This window comes from Camellia sinensis, chromosome 12 (genome assembly GCF_055761805.1).
Source record: "Camellia sinensis isolate YWXY chromosome 12, ASM5576180v1, whole genome shotgun sequence".
NCBI lineage: Eukaryota > Viridiplantae > Streptophyta > Magnoliopsida > Ericales > Theaceae > Camellia > Camellia sinensis.
In genome coordinates this window covers 115,356,076-115,372,768 of record NC_138972.1, presented here as the reverse complement: position 1 = coordinate 115,372,768, position 16,693 = coordinate 115,356,076, and the positions used below count along the sequence as shown (strand labels likewise).

At 44.4% G+C, this 16,693-nt stretch overlaps 2 pseudogenes across 1 annotated transcript in view; both read right to left on the bottom strand.

The window, feature by feature from the left end:
• The window catches only part of LOC114286537 (ABC transporter C family member 4-like), a 573,165-nt pseudogene that overhangs the window by 118,286 nt on the left and 438,186 nt on the right, over nt 1–16,693 (bottom strand). The gene's annotated exons all lie outside the window — the stretch shown is intronic.
• Nucleotides 14,972–15,734, bottom strand: LOC114295772 (uncharacterized; annotated as a pseudogene).

The following is a 16,693-nucleotide window of genomic DNA, read 5'->3' as shown; positions in this document are numbered from 1 at the left end:
GTATTTCACTTTCTCAATCATCATTTTAACAATCACTACAAGCAAGAAGAGACAAAGATGCCAGATCTAGACACTGCTGACCCAGAAGCAAGGTTTTAAAAAGCGGCCGCAACCGTTACGTAAAGGTTTTGGCGGTTACCACCACCCGTTACAGCCGTTTTTGCAGTGTGATTGAGATTCATAGATGTGTCGGTAGTAGCGGTTGCTGTAGCGGTCGTAACGGTGCTGTAACAGCCGTAAACGGCCTATTACGCACCGTTGCGTAACGGTTCCAAACTGTTTCTTTCGAAAAAAACATACAAAAAAAAGCTGAAAATGGGAGAAGAGGGATAGAGAGAAGAGGGAAGATAAAGAGAGAAAATGGAGGAGCAAGAGATAAAGAGAGAAGAGGAAAGATGAAGAACATGTTATTGATTTGTTGAAACTGTAAGACCTATGCTATTCTATTCAGCTGCTATCACTAAACCATTTTGTTTGTGTATGCCTACCTATATATTGTTTGAAAATAATAATAATAATATATGTGGTCATTATCTATTTGACTTGATTAAAATATGTATATATATATATATATATATATTTAGGCTTTTATTTATTCTCTTACTTTTGTCATTATTTATCTTATATATAATAGTTAGCGATTAATTTTTTGTATAATATAAAGTCATTGATTATTAAAATAAAATGTAAAAAACTCAGTTTATAGTGATTTAAAAATATGAAATATATTGGATCATACTTAAAAATTTACAAAAATTGATCAATATTTATTTTTAACCCAATAAATATGATTATGAAAAAAAAATATGTGTATCGATAAGTTTTTTTCAAATTATGCGAAAAATAAAAAAAAAATTCACGGTTCTGGTTACCGCAACCGTTACACTACGGCCTTTACACCCCGCAACCGCAATCGCGTCACTGCAACCGTTACAATGACTACAACCGCTTTCCAGAACCTTGGATATACATAAATGCATTTCCTTTTCTTCTTTTTTGTTTTTGGTTTTGGATTTTGCTTTCTTGGGGAGTGAGGAGCTCAAGAAAACAACAAAATGCAAAACAAAGAGTCACAACATTATCATTGTTTCCGAAATTCACAACTGTGCTCAATTGTTTCATTAGCTCCAAACTAAACATGAGACTAATAGGCACCATTGAGTTAAATAATCTCCAAAGCCCTCAAGACAAACCTTGTTAATGCTTTCTGAACATGCATAGAAAATAAAATCAGAGTGTTCAATTGTGTATTCTATTTAAAATTCCCAATAAACTAAAAGCAATAAATCAACAGCAATTGTATGCAATTGTACGGGGAGGAAATAATTCTCCTCGTATAATCCTGTTGACCAAGTCCACGCTCCTCCGTACGACGTCGCTTTATCACCTGAAAACACAAACGTGAGCTAGCCGGCGTGTCACGACCCAAACCCGGCCCTATGGGTTTAGCACCGTAACCGGCCAGTAATCCGAGATTACCGAAGGCCTGCTGAACAGTAATACAGTAAAACAGAGTACAGGGCCTGGCGGAAGCCAATACAGTAATTAAACAATGTCCAATGAGCTGTGACAGTCTGTATGCCAAAAAGATTTTTCATGCATTCATACATACACAAACAGTACAGTCTATACAGAATTTACAATCACACAGTACAGGGACCTAATCCCTTGATAACAGTACGGTAAACATTCAGTCTATACAGAACAGTTAGACAGTATGAAGACAGGCGGGGGAAAACAAACAAAACACCTCCAAGCCATAGCATGGCAACTCGGAACCTCGCAGTGAGGCACAAAGGCTGGCTTGACAAAACTGGAGTTACCCTGACGCTCCTAGCTCCGATCTGGTGCCTGTACACCTACATATATATATGAGCAGTGAGCTAAAGCCCAGTGAATAACATAAAGCGTAAAGGGGTTTAGAATGAATGTCCTTATAGTAATGAAAACAGTTCAATTCAATCAGTATTTCAGTTGTTCAGTACAGTAAACAGTCATATGTGGTACATCCATTAGCATAACAGTAACAGTAGGTCTTAAAAGACCGAACGGTAATGATGGCCATCAGTCAGTAAACAGTAGTGGCTCCACGAGGGAACCGACAGAGATCTCTGTAACAGTAACAGTAACAGTAAGCAGTAGGTACTAAGGATGCCACAGTACAGTTCAGAAATAAAGGACATACATTCATTCAGTTAACAGTAATCAGTTCAGAAAACAGTACAGTTCAGTTGTTCAGAAAATAATCATTTGTGAACATATCTTTACACAATCGTTACTCACAGAGTTTGGGCTACAGTATGCTAGAGCGTGTCTCCCCAGTCGCCAACCCTACACAGTTCACAGGTCGAACACACACTAAGCTACACAGTTGGGAAAGATAACAACTTAATCCCTAAGATGCCTCGGTGTGTTCTACATCTATATCCTCAATAAGATGTCTTAAACTAGGCCTACGAATGCCTAGAATGGGATGAGGATGCAAAGATGCACATTTAAAAGCATTTTCAGAAAAACAGAGTCCCGCTCGAGCGCAAGTTTCCCCGCTCGAGCGGTCATGCAACAAAGGTACACGCTCGAGCGTAAACATACCCGCTCGAGCGTACTGTAAAAGTACTGGATGTGTGAAATCCCCGCTCGACGCCCGCTCGAGCTTGAGACAAGACTCCGCTCGAGCGCCCAATCCTCCGCTCGAGCGGACTGTAAAACAGTGCAGAGAGATGCTGGATGCTGATGAAATGTTGGTTTTAATCAAATGCATTAAGTGTAATAAGCCTCAAAAGGTTTGAGGTAGTGGCCCACTACAAGGCTAGTTTGGTAAATAAGTCCAATTCATGTGATTAACTCATTTTAATCTAATTTAATCATACCTAATCAGTTTTCAGGTAAATACACCATAAAATCACATTAATTATGAAGATCATAAAACATTAATCAATTCCCAGTTCGGCCGCCGATAAGGCCTTCAATTAGCAGTTTAAACATATAAGCATGAACAGATAATCATACAGTCAAACAGATAGAATGCAATTCAGCTAACATATACTCCATCAATTCGGTTTCCAATTTTAGTCAGTCAGTTCAGTACTTTTACCAGTCCAATTATCAGCCACGATCAGTTCAGTTTTAACGGTAATCAATGTTTATCGGTAATCAATCAGTCATTAATCGGCAAACAGTATGAGGGTTGTTATACGGCGGGTGTGTGCCGGAAACCTCTCCGATGCCTAAGTCAGTAAGCTTGACAAATAGACAAAGTTTTATGTTCTCAGAAAGAATTGTGTTCAATTACCTCCTCCAAGGTGGTGCTTGTGAGCTTTTATAGGTTTCGAGTGGCATAATCCTAGTAGGACTTTTATTTCTCCATGCAGAGTCCTCCTAGGATTCATACTCCTAAGGATAATGCTTATCCTTTTACACCCTCCCCCACTGCTTAAACCAAGTGGGATGGTTTCACTTTGGCCGGACTACTATATGACTGAAATAAGCTTGGCTACGCAGAGCCACGGAGAAGGCCGAACTGTCCTTAGCTCGGTCTTCTCCTCTAACTCCTTATCTCGGCTTTCCCCTGTTCAACCATGGTGTGTTTAGATCAACTTCCAAGTAGCAAGTTCTGACCGACCTAACCATAATACGTCACGACCGGACTAAATGCAAGGCCGGACTCACTTTAAACTACCACCGGACCGGAGTTGCTTTACACATTCTTGAACCGGAGTAACCACACCTCTCCTGGGCCGGAATAACTTCACTTCTCCTGGGCCGGAGTATCTATACCTCTACTGGGCCGAAATAACATTACGGCTTCTTACTGATTCCTTCACACTTTGGGCCGCAGGGCCCAACTCACAGCTCGGCCCAATTCTTTCCCAAAAATTACCCTCTCAATTGCCCCTTAATTTCATCTGCATAGCATGATTGAGATTACAAATCCTTTAACCGAGCTGAAGTTTTACAAGCCTTTCCAGCCGAGATAAAAAACCCTTCAGTGTATCCAGCCGAGCTAGTTTTACTCCGAACTCTGCTTTATCCGGTCAAAACGTCTCTTCAATCACGACTGTAACGCTTCCCTTTCCCTTGCCACGTAGCGGGCTCTGATAGGCCGTGAGCTGTTATCACGCCGCCTTCGTACTTCGAACTTTTTGAACAGTCCCGCCCTTTTTTGCCGCTTTTTTCTCTCTCCTCTTTCACAAAATAACCTTTCTTCCTCTTGAATCATTCACCTTTCATTCTTCATCTTCTCTCTCTGTGTTCTTGTTGTTCGTGTTCTTCCTTCACTTTTGAGAACTGATTTTGCTGCCACTTTCCCATCATCGGATCCCTCTTCTTCCACCTGGTAAGTAGACTCACTTTGCTTCCTTTATTTTGCTTTCGAATCTCTATAGTTTTGTTTTGCATGTTTTTTGCAAACATTTTCTTTCATTTTCGACGCTTCGCTTCTGTACTTTTATGAAAAAATAATAGCAGAGCTCATACGTGTATGAACCCCTGTAAAAAACTTGCTTTAGATCCAAAATTAGGTAGCAACCGAACTAGAATCCTGTTTGCATTAAATAGGTAGATCACTGTAGTCAATAACCGAACTAGAACTTGAAAGTTTCAAAGAGTTACCAGAGCCTGATTCACTTTAGCCGAAATAAGATCACCGAGTTTTGAATATATCAAACTAGGAACCTCGGTTTTCAACCGAACTAAGCTTTTGGGGCCAAGCAGGCTTTCTTAGTTCCTAAACCGAACTCAGAAAGCCGCCCGTAGAGGCTTAACCGAAGTAACTTTATTCACACTGCAACCGATTTAGGCCTTGGGGCTAAACCAGCTTTCTTAGTTTTTTAGACCGAACTCAGAAAGTTGCCCCTAGGCGTTAAACCGGTCTACCGAGCAAACTGCTCAAACCGAGCTACCAAACCTTTTGATGAACCGAGATAGAACCAGTTTTTTGAGGCCGAAGTAGGGCTCTTATACCTTGCTTTTAAATTGTAGCACGGTCCAACGATCAGTGCTTTAACCCCCTCTGTTTTCTACTTTGCAGACTTAGGTTACCCAGGCACTCCTGCGTGCGCTCAACCGAGCTGCTGAGCACGATTTTTGCACCGATATAAATTATAAGTAAATTATACATCAGATGAGTAAGTATAGGTATCTAGTTGAGACCCCTGGTGGTACGGCCGAATTTAGGAAGGATTACCATATTCCTGAAGACGTCCATCTGATGTTAGCCGAAAAAGATGTTATTCCCTGGGAAAAAGAAGGCTACGTCCCTTTTACCCTTCAATCCATAATAGAAACCGGACTACGGTTTCCTGTCCAACCGCTGATCTGTGAATTTCTTAGGCAGACTAGATTATGCCCCACCCAACTGTCCACCAATACGTATCACATTATAACGGGAATAGCCGCACTGAACCACCAAACCGGACTAAACCTCGGCCTGGCCGAAATTTTCCATCAATACTCCATCGGCTCAAAAGATGCTGGGTGGGTCTATTACCTTAGGATTCGCCGCCGCCGAGAGAAGATAGTTAAACACACACCGGACAAAGATCTTAACGACGATGATTTTTTCTGGGTCTCTAGGAACTTTGAGGATTTTCAAGCCCAAATTCCTGGCCGACCTATAAATTGGAAAAAGGGAGAGCCCGGTAATTTAACTTCGGTCTTCTTCCTTGTATGTTATTTCGGTTTTTTTAGTCTGTTAACCGAACTAACACTTCTCTTTTTGCAGATTTCGCCCACCTCCGTTCCCTATATAGCTATCCCAACCTTGCGATTTTGCGAGCCGCACTACGGTGTAAAGAAAGGAGTTAGGCCAAGCTTCTAAACTTTGAACCGACCTACCGATATAGCGGTCGTCGAAAGGCCCGAGTGACCGATTTCCTTCTAGAGGAAGCACCTGAACCGGACCCAAACTTGCCCGAAATACGACTTGTCCCATTAACAGCTGAAGAAAAGATGGCGAAGAAAAGCAGAGTGAGGGCCCTTCTGACCGCAACAACCAGGGCCGAAGTGCAACCATCCTTAGAAACGCAGCCTGCCGTTGTGGCCCTCCCTTCTCAGCAGCCTTCTTCATCTCGTCCTTCCAAACGTGCCCGATCTACATCGACCGAACAGCAACTTGTCGATGAGGTTGAATCCATCCCCCAAAGTCCTCAACCTGCCCTCCAACCGGAGCAAACTGACCGAGCTGAATCTCCGAAGTGGGCTCCGCCGCTAACCTTCAACGACCGAGACATCAAAGCTACTGACTCGGTTGTGGCTGAAAAAGATCACCAATTGGCCTTTAACCTGGCCAAAAGTGTGTGCCTCCCCAAGGACATGGAGCACCACTTAAAGCAATTAAACACCGAAATGAAGTCAATCCGGTCCACATCGAAGTCCATGATCTTGGTAAGTAGCTCTGTCCGTTTCTTTTGTCTAATTTCCAACTTTTACTTCGGTTTAAGAGAAGTCTTTGTTTTGTCAGGCCTTACAGAAGAACAACATTACTTACAAGAAAGTCCAAGAACTCAGAAAAGCCACCAGGCAGGCAATGGCTGAAGCCGAAACAAAAGCAGCCGAGCTAGAAGAAGCCGAAAAGAAAATGGCCGAGCTACAAGCGGAGAACGGCCGTCTTGCCGATCTGGTTAGTTCGGCGGAGGCAGAAAGGCAGAAAGCGGCCATTGCTATGATGGAAAAATACCTGCGTGAGCTGGTAAAACTTGAAAAGAGAAAAGATACCGAAATAAGCCAACTAAAAAAGAGCGTGGAGGAAGCCGAAAAGGAGGGGTACAAGCAAGGTTACAAGAAGGCAGAAGACGCCTATGTCAAACAATGCGACGCCGCCAAGGAGCTGTTCTTCAAGTGCGGCTGGAGGGCGGTTGTGGAGAAGCTCGGTCATGATCAACAGACCGAGGTCTTCGACCCTCCAGCTTACTTTATACTGAAGTCCCTTGCGGAGTATGTAGACGCCTTGCAACAAGAGTTTCTGGAGGACTCAGATTCTGATGACTCCTCTGCTCCTGAAGACATTCCGGTTGTTAGTACAGACCCATCACTTCGGTTGGAGCCCATGGTGGATGACCTACCTATCGAACAGCCAAATGAAACCGTGGTTCCAACCGAAAGCATCCTGGCAACCGAGAGTGAACTGCCTCTTGCAATCGGCCTTCAAGTTGCTGGTGACGCGGCTTTTGACGCTGAAATTGAAGAACTTTTTTCCTGATTGTGTACTTTTTCTTTGTTGCTTTTTGCCGTTGTAACCGAACTATGAACCTCATTTGTAATAGTTTCAATGAATGAAAAATTTTGCTTCAACTCTTGTTCCGGTTCTGATATGTATGTCTATACTTTGTAATGCTTCAGTTACTCCAACTGTTATTTCGGTTTTAGGTGGTTAAACTATGCTTGCCAGCCAACCACTCCTTAGCCGATATATTTATTTCGGCTGAGGAGTACAAAGTGTTTAATCCAGCCAATCCAATTTCAGCCAAACCCTTACTTTGGCTGAGGAGTAACAAGTGTTGGTTTATTCCAGCCAACCACTCTTCAGCCTTGCACTTACTTCGGCTGAAGAGTAACAAGAGTCGGTTTATTCCAGCCAACCACTCTTCAGCCTTGCACTTACTTCGGCTGAAGAGTAACAAGTGTTGGTTTATTCCAGCCAACCACTCTTCAGCCTTGCACTTACTTCGGCTGAAGAGTAACAAGTGTTGGTTTATTCCAGCCAACCACTCTTCAGCCTTGCGCTTACTTCGGCTGAAGAGTAACAAGTGTTGGTTTATTCCAGCCAACCATTGAAGTTAGTTTTTCCAGCTAACTTATAGTATTTGGTTATTCCGACCAAATGTCCTGCAGCCTGGATCCTTATCCTGGGCTTAGGACGGGTGTTGGTTTATTCCAGCCAACCACTCTTCAGCCATACCCTTACTTCGGCTGAAGAGTAAAAGAGTTGGTTTATTCCAGCCAACCTCTAAGTTAGTTTTTCCGGCTAACTTAGAACAATGTTTGGTTATTCCGACCAAAACGTCCTGCAGCCTGGATCCTTATCCTGGGCTTAGGAAGGGTGTTGGTTTAATCCAGCCAACCTCTTAGTTAGTTTTTCCAGCTAACTTAGAATAGAATGCTTGCAATATACTCAATCTTTACTAAAGCTAACTTTTACAAGGAACAACTTGTGCTAAAAAGAATTTCTCATTTTATTGAAGGAAGAAAAAATTACATATGTTTGAAAAAGAAAAGCTAAAAGTAAAATAACTTGAGATTGGCCGTATTCCATGGCCTAGGGATTGCCTTGCCATCCTTGTCTTCTAGGTGGTATGCCCCTTTGCCTGCTAACCCAACCACCTTATAAGGACCTTCCCAATTTGGGCCTAACTTGCCGTCTCCTGGGTTTGAGGTGTTTCCCATTATTTTGCGCAGTACCCAATCTCCAATCTTGAATTGTCTTGGATGGACCTTTTTGCTGTATTTTTTGATTAACTCTCGTTGGTATGAGGCGATGTGGACTAGTGCTCTTTCTCTTCTTTCTTCTACAAGGTCGAGTTCTAAGGCTATGGCTTCTCCATTTAAGTTTGGATCAAAATTTTCGCTTCGAATTGTGGGGAGGCCAACTTCTAGTGGGATTACTGCCTCCATTCCATAGGCTAAGGAGAATGGTGTTTCTCCTGTCGATCGTCGAGGTGTGGTGCGATAAGCCCATAAAACGTGAGGAAGTTCATCTGCCCACTTGCCTTTTGCCTTTTCTAGCCTTTTCTTTAATCCATCCAGGACGACTTTATTTGATGCTTCTGCTTGTCCATTTGCTTGAGGATATGCCGGTGTAAAATTGTAGAACTCTATCTTGTATTCTTCACAAAAGCTTCTAAAGATTCTGCCGTCGAACTGAGTTCCATTGTCTGAGATCAGTGCTTTTGGTATACCAAACCGAGTGATGATATTCTGCCAAACAAACTTCTTCACGTCTTTTTCTTTGATTGACGCCAATGCTTCTGCTTCCACCCACTTTGTAAAGTAGTCTGTTGCTGCGAGAAAGAATTTTCTGCCCCCGGGCGCTGTTGGAAGTGGTCTTACTATGTCCAAGCCCCACATTGCGAAAGGCCATGGGCTAGTTAATGGTAGGAGTTCTCTTGCTGGTTGATGTATTTGGTGCGCGAATTTTTGGCATTTCTCACACTTCTTCACATATTTTTCTGAGTCTGCTTGCATATATGGCCACCAATATCCTTGCGAAATAGCCCTGTAAGCGAGCGACCTTCCCCCTTGATGACTTCCACACACCCCTTCGTGTATTTCGAACAAGAATGCTTCTACTTTGCTGGGATGAACGCACTTGAGGTAAGGCCCAGAGAATGACTTCTTGTATAATGCCAAAGATGGAGATAGCCAAAATCACTGCGATTTTGCCCTTATTCTGTTGGCTTCTTTTTTTTCTTCTGGTAGGATGCCGTCTTTTAGGAACAGGATGATGGGATCCATCTATGAAGGGCCTAATTCTGTGCAGCATACTTCTTCTGCTTCGGGGTCTTCTATGCTTGGTCTTGGTAAGAAGTTGATGAGTAATGGATGAGGGATTGATGTATCTGCCATTGAGGCGAGGCCTGCTAGTTCGTCCGCTCGGCTGTTTTCCTCCCTGCCAATTTGTTCTATCCTTACTACGTCAAACTTTTTGATCTCTGTTCTAACTAACTCTTGGTATTTGGCCATTCTGTCATCCTTTGCTTCGTATTCGCCAGAAATTTGGTTTACCACCAGCAGAGAGTCACTGTATACCATTAGTTCGGTGGCCTTCATGTAGTATGCTGACTTGAGTCCTGCGAGAAGCGCCTCATACTCCGCTTCATTGTTGGATGCTGGGAAGCCAAGGTTGATTGCTTGCTCTACAACCAGGCCGTCTGGAGAGATGAGGACTATGCCAAGCCCTGCACCATGCCGATTGGATGTTCCATCCACAAAGAGCTTCCATATCTCTCCAACGAATAACTTCCAGCAAGTGGAAGGATCAGATGATGTCGTGGGGTCAAGAATGGTGTTTTCTTCAAGGTTCATGTTGGCCGTCTGCCCTTCGTCCTCTGTTTGAACTGCTGGTGAGCTTTTGTTTGTCTCTTCCTTGTTGTCCTTAATATGGTCTGCCTTGGTGCTTGATTGACTACCTTCTACTAGGGGTTGCGCTATTCCTGCGTCAACTTCCGTCCCTAGTTCGGTTGTGTCAGTTAGGTCGACTGGGCAGATATGATGACTTCCAGGAGTAAACTCTGCGACGAAGTCTGCCAAAGATTGGGCTTTTATTGCGGTCTTGGGTTGGAACTTGATGTCGAATTGTCCCAACTCTACTGCGCACTTCAAAATTCGCCCACTAAAGTTTGCTGTTTCAAACAGAGCTTTTAGTGGAAAGGCTGTGAGGACGACTATGGTGTGGGCATGAAAGTAGTGCGCCAATTTCCTGGAGGCCATCATTAATGCTAATGCTAGTTTCTCCAAGGGCAAGTACCTTGTTTCGGCTCCCAACAATCTCTTGCTGACATAAAAGATGGGCAAGTGTTGTATTCCTTCTGCACGAACCAACACTGCGCTGACTGCGTGCTGAGAGACTGCCAGGTACAAAAAGAGTTCTTCACCAGGTACTGGAGTAACAAGTAGTGGTGGGGAAGACATGTACTCCTTCAAGCTTTCCAGAGCTCGGTCGCATTCTTCATCCCACTCAAATTTGGCTTTTAAAGCTTGGAAGAACGGTCGTAGTCTGTCTGATGACCTGCTTATGAACCGGTTGAGCGCAGCTGCCATACCAGTGAGATGCTGTACTTCTTTGACTGAGTTTGGTCTCTCCAACTCCTGGATTGCTTTGATCTGAGAGGCGTCTGCTTCTATACCTCGGTTGGTCACCAGGAAGCCCAAGAATTTGCCAGATCCAACTCCGAATGCGCATTTGGACGCATTGAGGCGCAACTTGTGTTTCTTCAGGATCTGGAACATCTCGCCTAGATCTTTAAGATGGTCATTCTCATCCTTGCTTTTGACCACCATGTCGTCAATGTAAGCCTCCATTGTTCTGCCTAACAATGGTTCAAACATCTTGGTGACCATCCTTTGGAATGTCGCCCCTGCGTTCTTTAGGCCAAAGGGCATGACCTTGTAGCAATATAACCCCCTTGGTGTTGTGAAGGATGTGACCTCCTGGTCTGGTTCATGCATGGCGATCTGGTGATAGCCTCTGTATGCATCCAGAAAGCTAAGTCGGTTATGCCTTGCCGTTAGGTCCACCAGTTGATCTATCCTTGGTAGAGGAAAGCTATCTTTTGGGCACGCCTTGTTGACTGTTTTGTAGTCGACGCAGACACGCCATTTACCATTCTTTTTTGGCACTACAACTGTGTTGGAGATCCATCTTGGGTAGTGCACTTCTCTTATTGCTCCTGCCTCCAGCAGGTTGCCTACCTCTTCTGCCACTATTTCGGCGTGGTGGAGTGCCGATCTGCGTGTGCATTGGATGACTGGTCTGGCGGATGGGTGGACATTGAGTTGGTGACTGATGAAGTTTGGGTCAATACCTGGCATGTCGTAGGGTGTCCAGGCAAACACTTCAATATTAGAGGTCAAGAATTCCAAGACCTCTAATCTCTCAGTGCTGGACAACGATGAGCCAAGCAAGAAGAACTTATCCGGGTTCTTCTCATCTATTTTTACCTCCACCAAGTCCTCCACCGCTTTCTGATCAGCCTCTTTGCCGACGTCCGCGAATAGTTCATTACTTTCTGGTTCTTCCACCGAATGAACGTATCCTTTGGCAGCTCGGCTTCCATTCGCTGTGGCGAAGCATTGTTTTGACATGATCTGATCGCCATAGACTTCTTCAATTATGCCGGTGTCGTTGGGGAACCGTATTACCTGATGGTATGATGACGCTACCGAACGCATGGCATGCAGCCATGTTCTGCCCAAGATGATGTTGTATGTGGAGGGGACCTTCAATACCCAGAACTCCACTTGTTTTGTTACACTCCCTGCTCTGACTGGAAGGATTATTTTGCCGACATGCCACTCTGGCATGGAGTTGAATCCAATCAGGGGAGAAACTGCAGGCGCCAAGTCTTTGTCTTGCAGCTTCAGTTGCTTGAATGTGTCGTAGTACATGATCTCACATGAACTACCCTGGTCAATCAGAATCCGCTTGACGTCAAAATCCTTGACTCGGAGAGTGACGACCAGCGCATCATTGTGAGGACAGTATATTCGATCCAAGTCCTTATCTGAAAAGGACATGACATTTGTTGCCTCTGTCTTCCCCTTCTTGGTGGCAGGTTGGGTACTTAACACTTCCCTAAAGTGCTCAGCCTTCTTGATTGATCCCCTGAGCTCGCATACACGCTCAGGTTCAAAGACTCCATGTATTACATTGATGATGCCTTGTGGTGGGGCGTCGATTGGCATTCTGTTGGGATAGTTATTATGATCTTGGGGGGCCGGTTGCGTCCCTCCTTCAATGTATTTGTCTAAGTGGCCTGCTGCCACCAATTCTTCCAAGTGCTATCTCAGTGGCGTGCAATTCTCAGTTCGGTGCCCCTTTTCTTTGTGGAAGGTGCACCGTGATCTGTCGTCGTAATTTTTCTGAGCTTCCCCTAGCTTGGCTGGCCACTTGACAAAAGGCTCGTCTTTTATTTCGCTCAGAATCTGATATATTGGTTTTTTGAACACCGTTGTTATGGCAGTGCGGATTCTCAACCATCTTTTGTCTGGGTCTTCTCCGTTATCTCGTCTGCCACGCCCGTTTTTATTCTGTCGATCTACTGCATTGACCTTTGCTGAGGTCTTCTTTTCTGGTACTGCGGTTGCACCAGATTTTGCTTTGGCACGTGCGCCATCCTCTTCTACCTTGATGTGCTGATGCACTCTCTCCATTAGGGCTTCCATGGTAAGGGGTGGCGTCATGGTGATCGAGTCCCTTAGTCTGTTTCCGACTGGAAGGCCTCTTTTATACTGCGCAATGGCTAGATTGGTGGGGCAGTCTCCAATCTGGTTAAATGTCTCCCAGTAGCGACTGTTGTAAGATCTGAGGGTCTCTTTTTCACCCATGTCGATGGAGAGTAACTGGTCTATCTCCACCGGTGTTTTAGTGTTTGTTCGAAACCTCGTTACGAACGCTTCTGCCAATTGGGCCCAGGAGGCTATGCTGCCCTTTGGGAGCTTTTCGAACCAAGTCAAGCCTAGGTCGCCAAGACTTGACAGGAAGAGTATGCACATTAAGGCCTCGTTTCGCCTGTACACAGCCATGACTTGGCGAAAGTGGCTCAGGTGTGAATACGGGTCCGTCTTCCCTTCATATGTAGTGAATTTCGGCTGAAGGAAACCTGATGGTAGGGGCGCGTTTTCGATTGCTGGAACAAATGGCGAAGTCTGTAGTCTTGCCAATGCCTTGTCCGTTGGTTCGTAGGCCGGTCGCGGTATTGGCATTCCAACCTCGACGCTTCCATGCGTCCGAGGAGCCAACCGTTGTAAGGCCGAAACTCGGTGTGGATCCCTTGCCCTGGCATCCTCCTTGCATCGTGCTTTTTCTTCGAGCACGGTTCGTAAGTCGGATGACCTGGGCAGCTCTGTTTGTCTAGATCTGGTTTGGTGTGAATGTGAAGGCCAATACGTGCTTCCTTCAGTGTATGATCTTTCGGATCTCGTCCTCTCAGACCTGGAGGGATGAGTCCTGGAAGATAAGGAATGAGTGTCGCCTGTCCTGAGGCTTCTGCTCTCTCCTTGGGAGGGTGTAGTATTCCTACTACGATTCTCTGAGTGGCGAGGGGGCGTCTTGTGCTTGCGCCCCTCTCTTGTTGCCACATTTTTAGTCTTCATCTGGCGTTTTAATGCTTCCATTTCCGCCGCCATCTTCCGAATTAGTTCATCTTGTTCCTTCACGCGATCTTCCAGGGCTTGAGGATCAATCCTCCTCCTTTGCCTGTCAGGACTTTGAGAGTGACGAGGGCTGCTATTCCGCCTTCCCCTGCCACTCCTCCTGGAGTTATGTTGTTGGGGCTCCAGATCTGCCATAGGAGGGACAGAGGGTAATCCTTCTCACCTTGCGCCCCTGTCTGGAGTTAGCCCGTCGACGGCGGACTGAGGTACTTCTTCAATGTGTGCCATTGATTTGAGAAAAAAGAGAAGCTTAGTCAAGAGGTTTTTGTTCTTGTCTGTTCTTCCCACAGACGGCGCCAATTGTACGGGGAGGAAATAATTCTCCTCGTATAATCCTGTTGACCAAGTCCACGCTCCTCCGTACGACGTCGCTTTATCACCTGAAAACACAAACGTGAGCTAGCCGGCGGGTGTGTGCCGGAAACCTCTCCGATGCCTAAGTCAGTAAGCTTGACAAATAGACAAAGTTTTATGTTCTCAGAAAGAATTGTGTTCAATTACCTCCTCCAAGGTGGTGCTTGTGAGCTTTTATAGGTTTCGAGTGGCATAATCCTAGTAGGACTTTTATTTCTCCATGCAGAGTCCTCCTAGGATTCATACTCCTAAGGATAATGCTTATCCTTTTACACCCTCCCCCACTGCTTAAACCAAGTGGGATGGTTTCACTTTGGCCGGACTACTATATGACCGAAATAAGCTTGGCTACGCAGAGCCACGGAAAAGGCCGAACTGTCCTTAGCTCGGTCTTCTCCTCCAACTCCTTATCTCGGCTTTCCCCTGTTCAACCATGGTGTGTTTAGATCAACTTCCAAGTAGCAAGTTCTGACCGACCTAACCATAATACGTCACGACCGGACTAAATGCAAGGCCGGACTCACTTTAAATTGCCACCGGACCGGAGTTGCTTTACACATTCTTGAACCGGAGTAACCACACCTCTCCTGGGCCGGAATAACTTCACTTCTCCTGGGCCGGAGTATCTATACCTCTACTGGGCCGAAATAACATTACGGCTTCTTACCGATTCCTTCACACTTTGGGCCGCAGGGCCCAACTCACAGCTCGGCCCAATTCTTTCCCAAAAATTACCCTCTCAGCAATGTAATCAAAAAACAAGCAAATGATATTCAGAAGCATAAATTGCAGCTTTTACCTTCGATTTTTTCACCCCAAAACAACACTCGATGATCATCATCTTCTTCATCAAACTCATCACCATATCCGAATTCTGCATCGCCTCGATACCCCGGTTCACTCCCATACCCAGATTCATTCCCCAAACAATCAAAATTCCCACTTTGCCCAAACCCACTACTCAAATTCTCTCCACCCTCCCTCTCCCTCCTCGAATTCTTCGTTACGTCGCTCACATCTGGCGCCCAATTCGCATCCCCATTCAAAAACAACTCCCCACTCGAATCCGTCCCCGCCGCCACCGGAAAATCTGAACAAGTAGCATAAGCATCCAAAGACCACCGGCGAGTGCCACTTCGATCACTGCTCCCCCCGGACACCGACCGCGACCCATTTCGCCGCCCCCGCTTCCGGACGATCCAGTGGAGGGTTTTTCGGTTATTGGATCGATCATCATCGAACAAAGTCGGCCTGGACATGTCGAGAGAGTCGATCGGGAAGGAAGTTAGTCAATCGGAGAGACAAGGCCTCTTAGGGGTGGTAGAGAAGTAGGGTTTCGAAGTATAGGTGGTTGAATCGGAGTCTAGGGTTGTTATTGTTGTCGTTGTTGTTGTTGTTGTTGTTGGGAGGTGAAATGGTCTCCAACTGTGGAGGTGGACTGTGCAGGACTCTATGGCGTGAATCGAATCTAGTCTGCGAGACATACTCAAATTTGGGTAATTTGGAACCTTTTTTTTTTTTTTTTTGCTGATAAGAGCATCTCCAACCATGCTCTCTAAAATGCCTCTTCAAAGTACATCAAAACCTACCTTTTTTATTTTGCCTAACTAGTTTAGCTAGTGTACACTCTAATCATACTCTTTATTTTAACTAACCAATCAAACTAACTTAACTAATTTAAAAAAAAAAAACAGTATAAACATTAATAAATAAATAAATAATTTTTTTATAACATGCTGCATATATTGACATGGCATTTGCAAATATTTTTTTATTTAAAATATATAATTAAATTATTTATAAAAAAAATATTTTCAAATAATCATATTATCTCAACAGTCATATTTTCAAACGGTAATATTCTTCAACGGTCATATTTTCAAACGGTAATATTCTGTAATGGACATATTCTTAATGGTCATATATTTTTGTTTATAAAAAGGATTTACTCTTTCATTTTTACCAATTTGAACTATATTTGTCAACTTCATTCATTTTTTAATTATCATGGCTCATAATACAATGAAAATGATTCTTAACAACTTTGACGGTGATTATGAATTGCAACTAATAACGATAGCTGCAATGGAAGAAGAGCGACTCAATAGAGAAAGATGTTCGAGAAGACGTAGTGGTTCCATTGAAGACCGTGCAGTTATTTATCGCGATCGAGTTCAAGGCCATGAGAGACTTTATCGAGACTACTTCTCAGAAATAGCTATATATCCTGCCCATTTATTCAGGAGGAGATTCCAGATGAATCGATCTCTTTTTCTTCATATTCTATCTACAGTGGAAGCATACGATCCATATTTTGTCCAGAAAACAGATGCCGTTGGAATCATTGGTTTGTCTTCCCTTCAAAAAATGACAGCTGCTATGAGGATGCTCGCTTATGGAGCAGCAGCAGATTCGGTGGATGATTATGTGAGAATTGGTGAAAGCACCGCCATAGAGAGTCTAAAACACT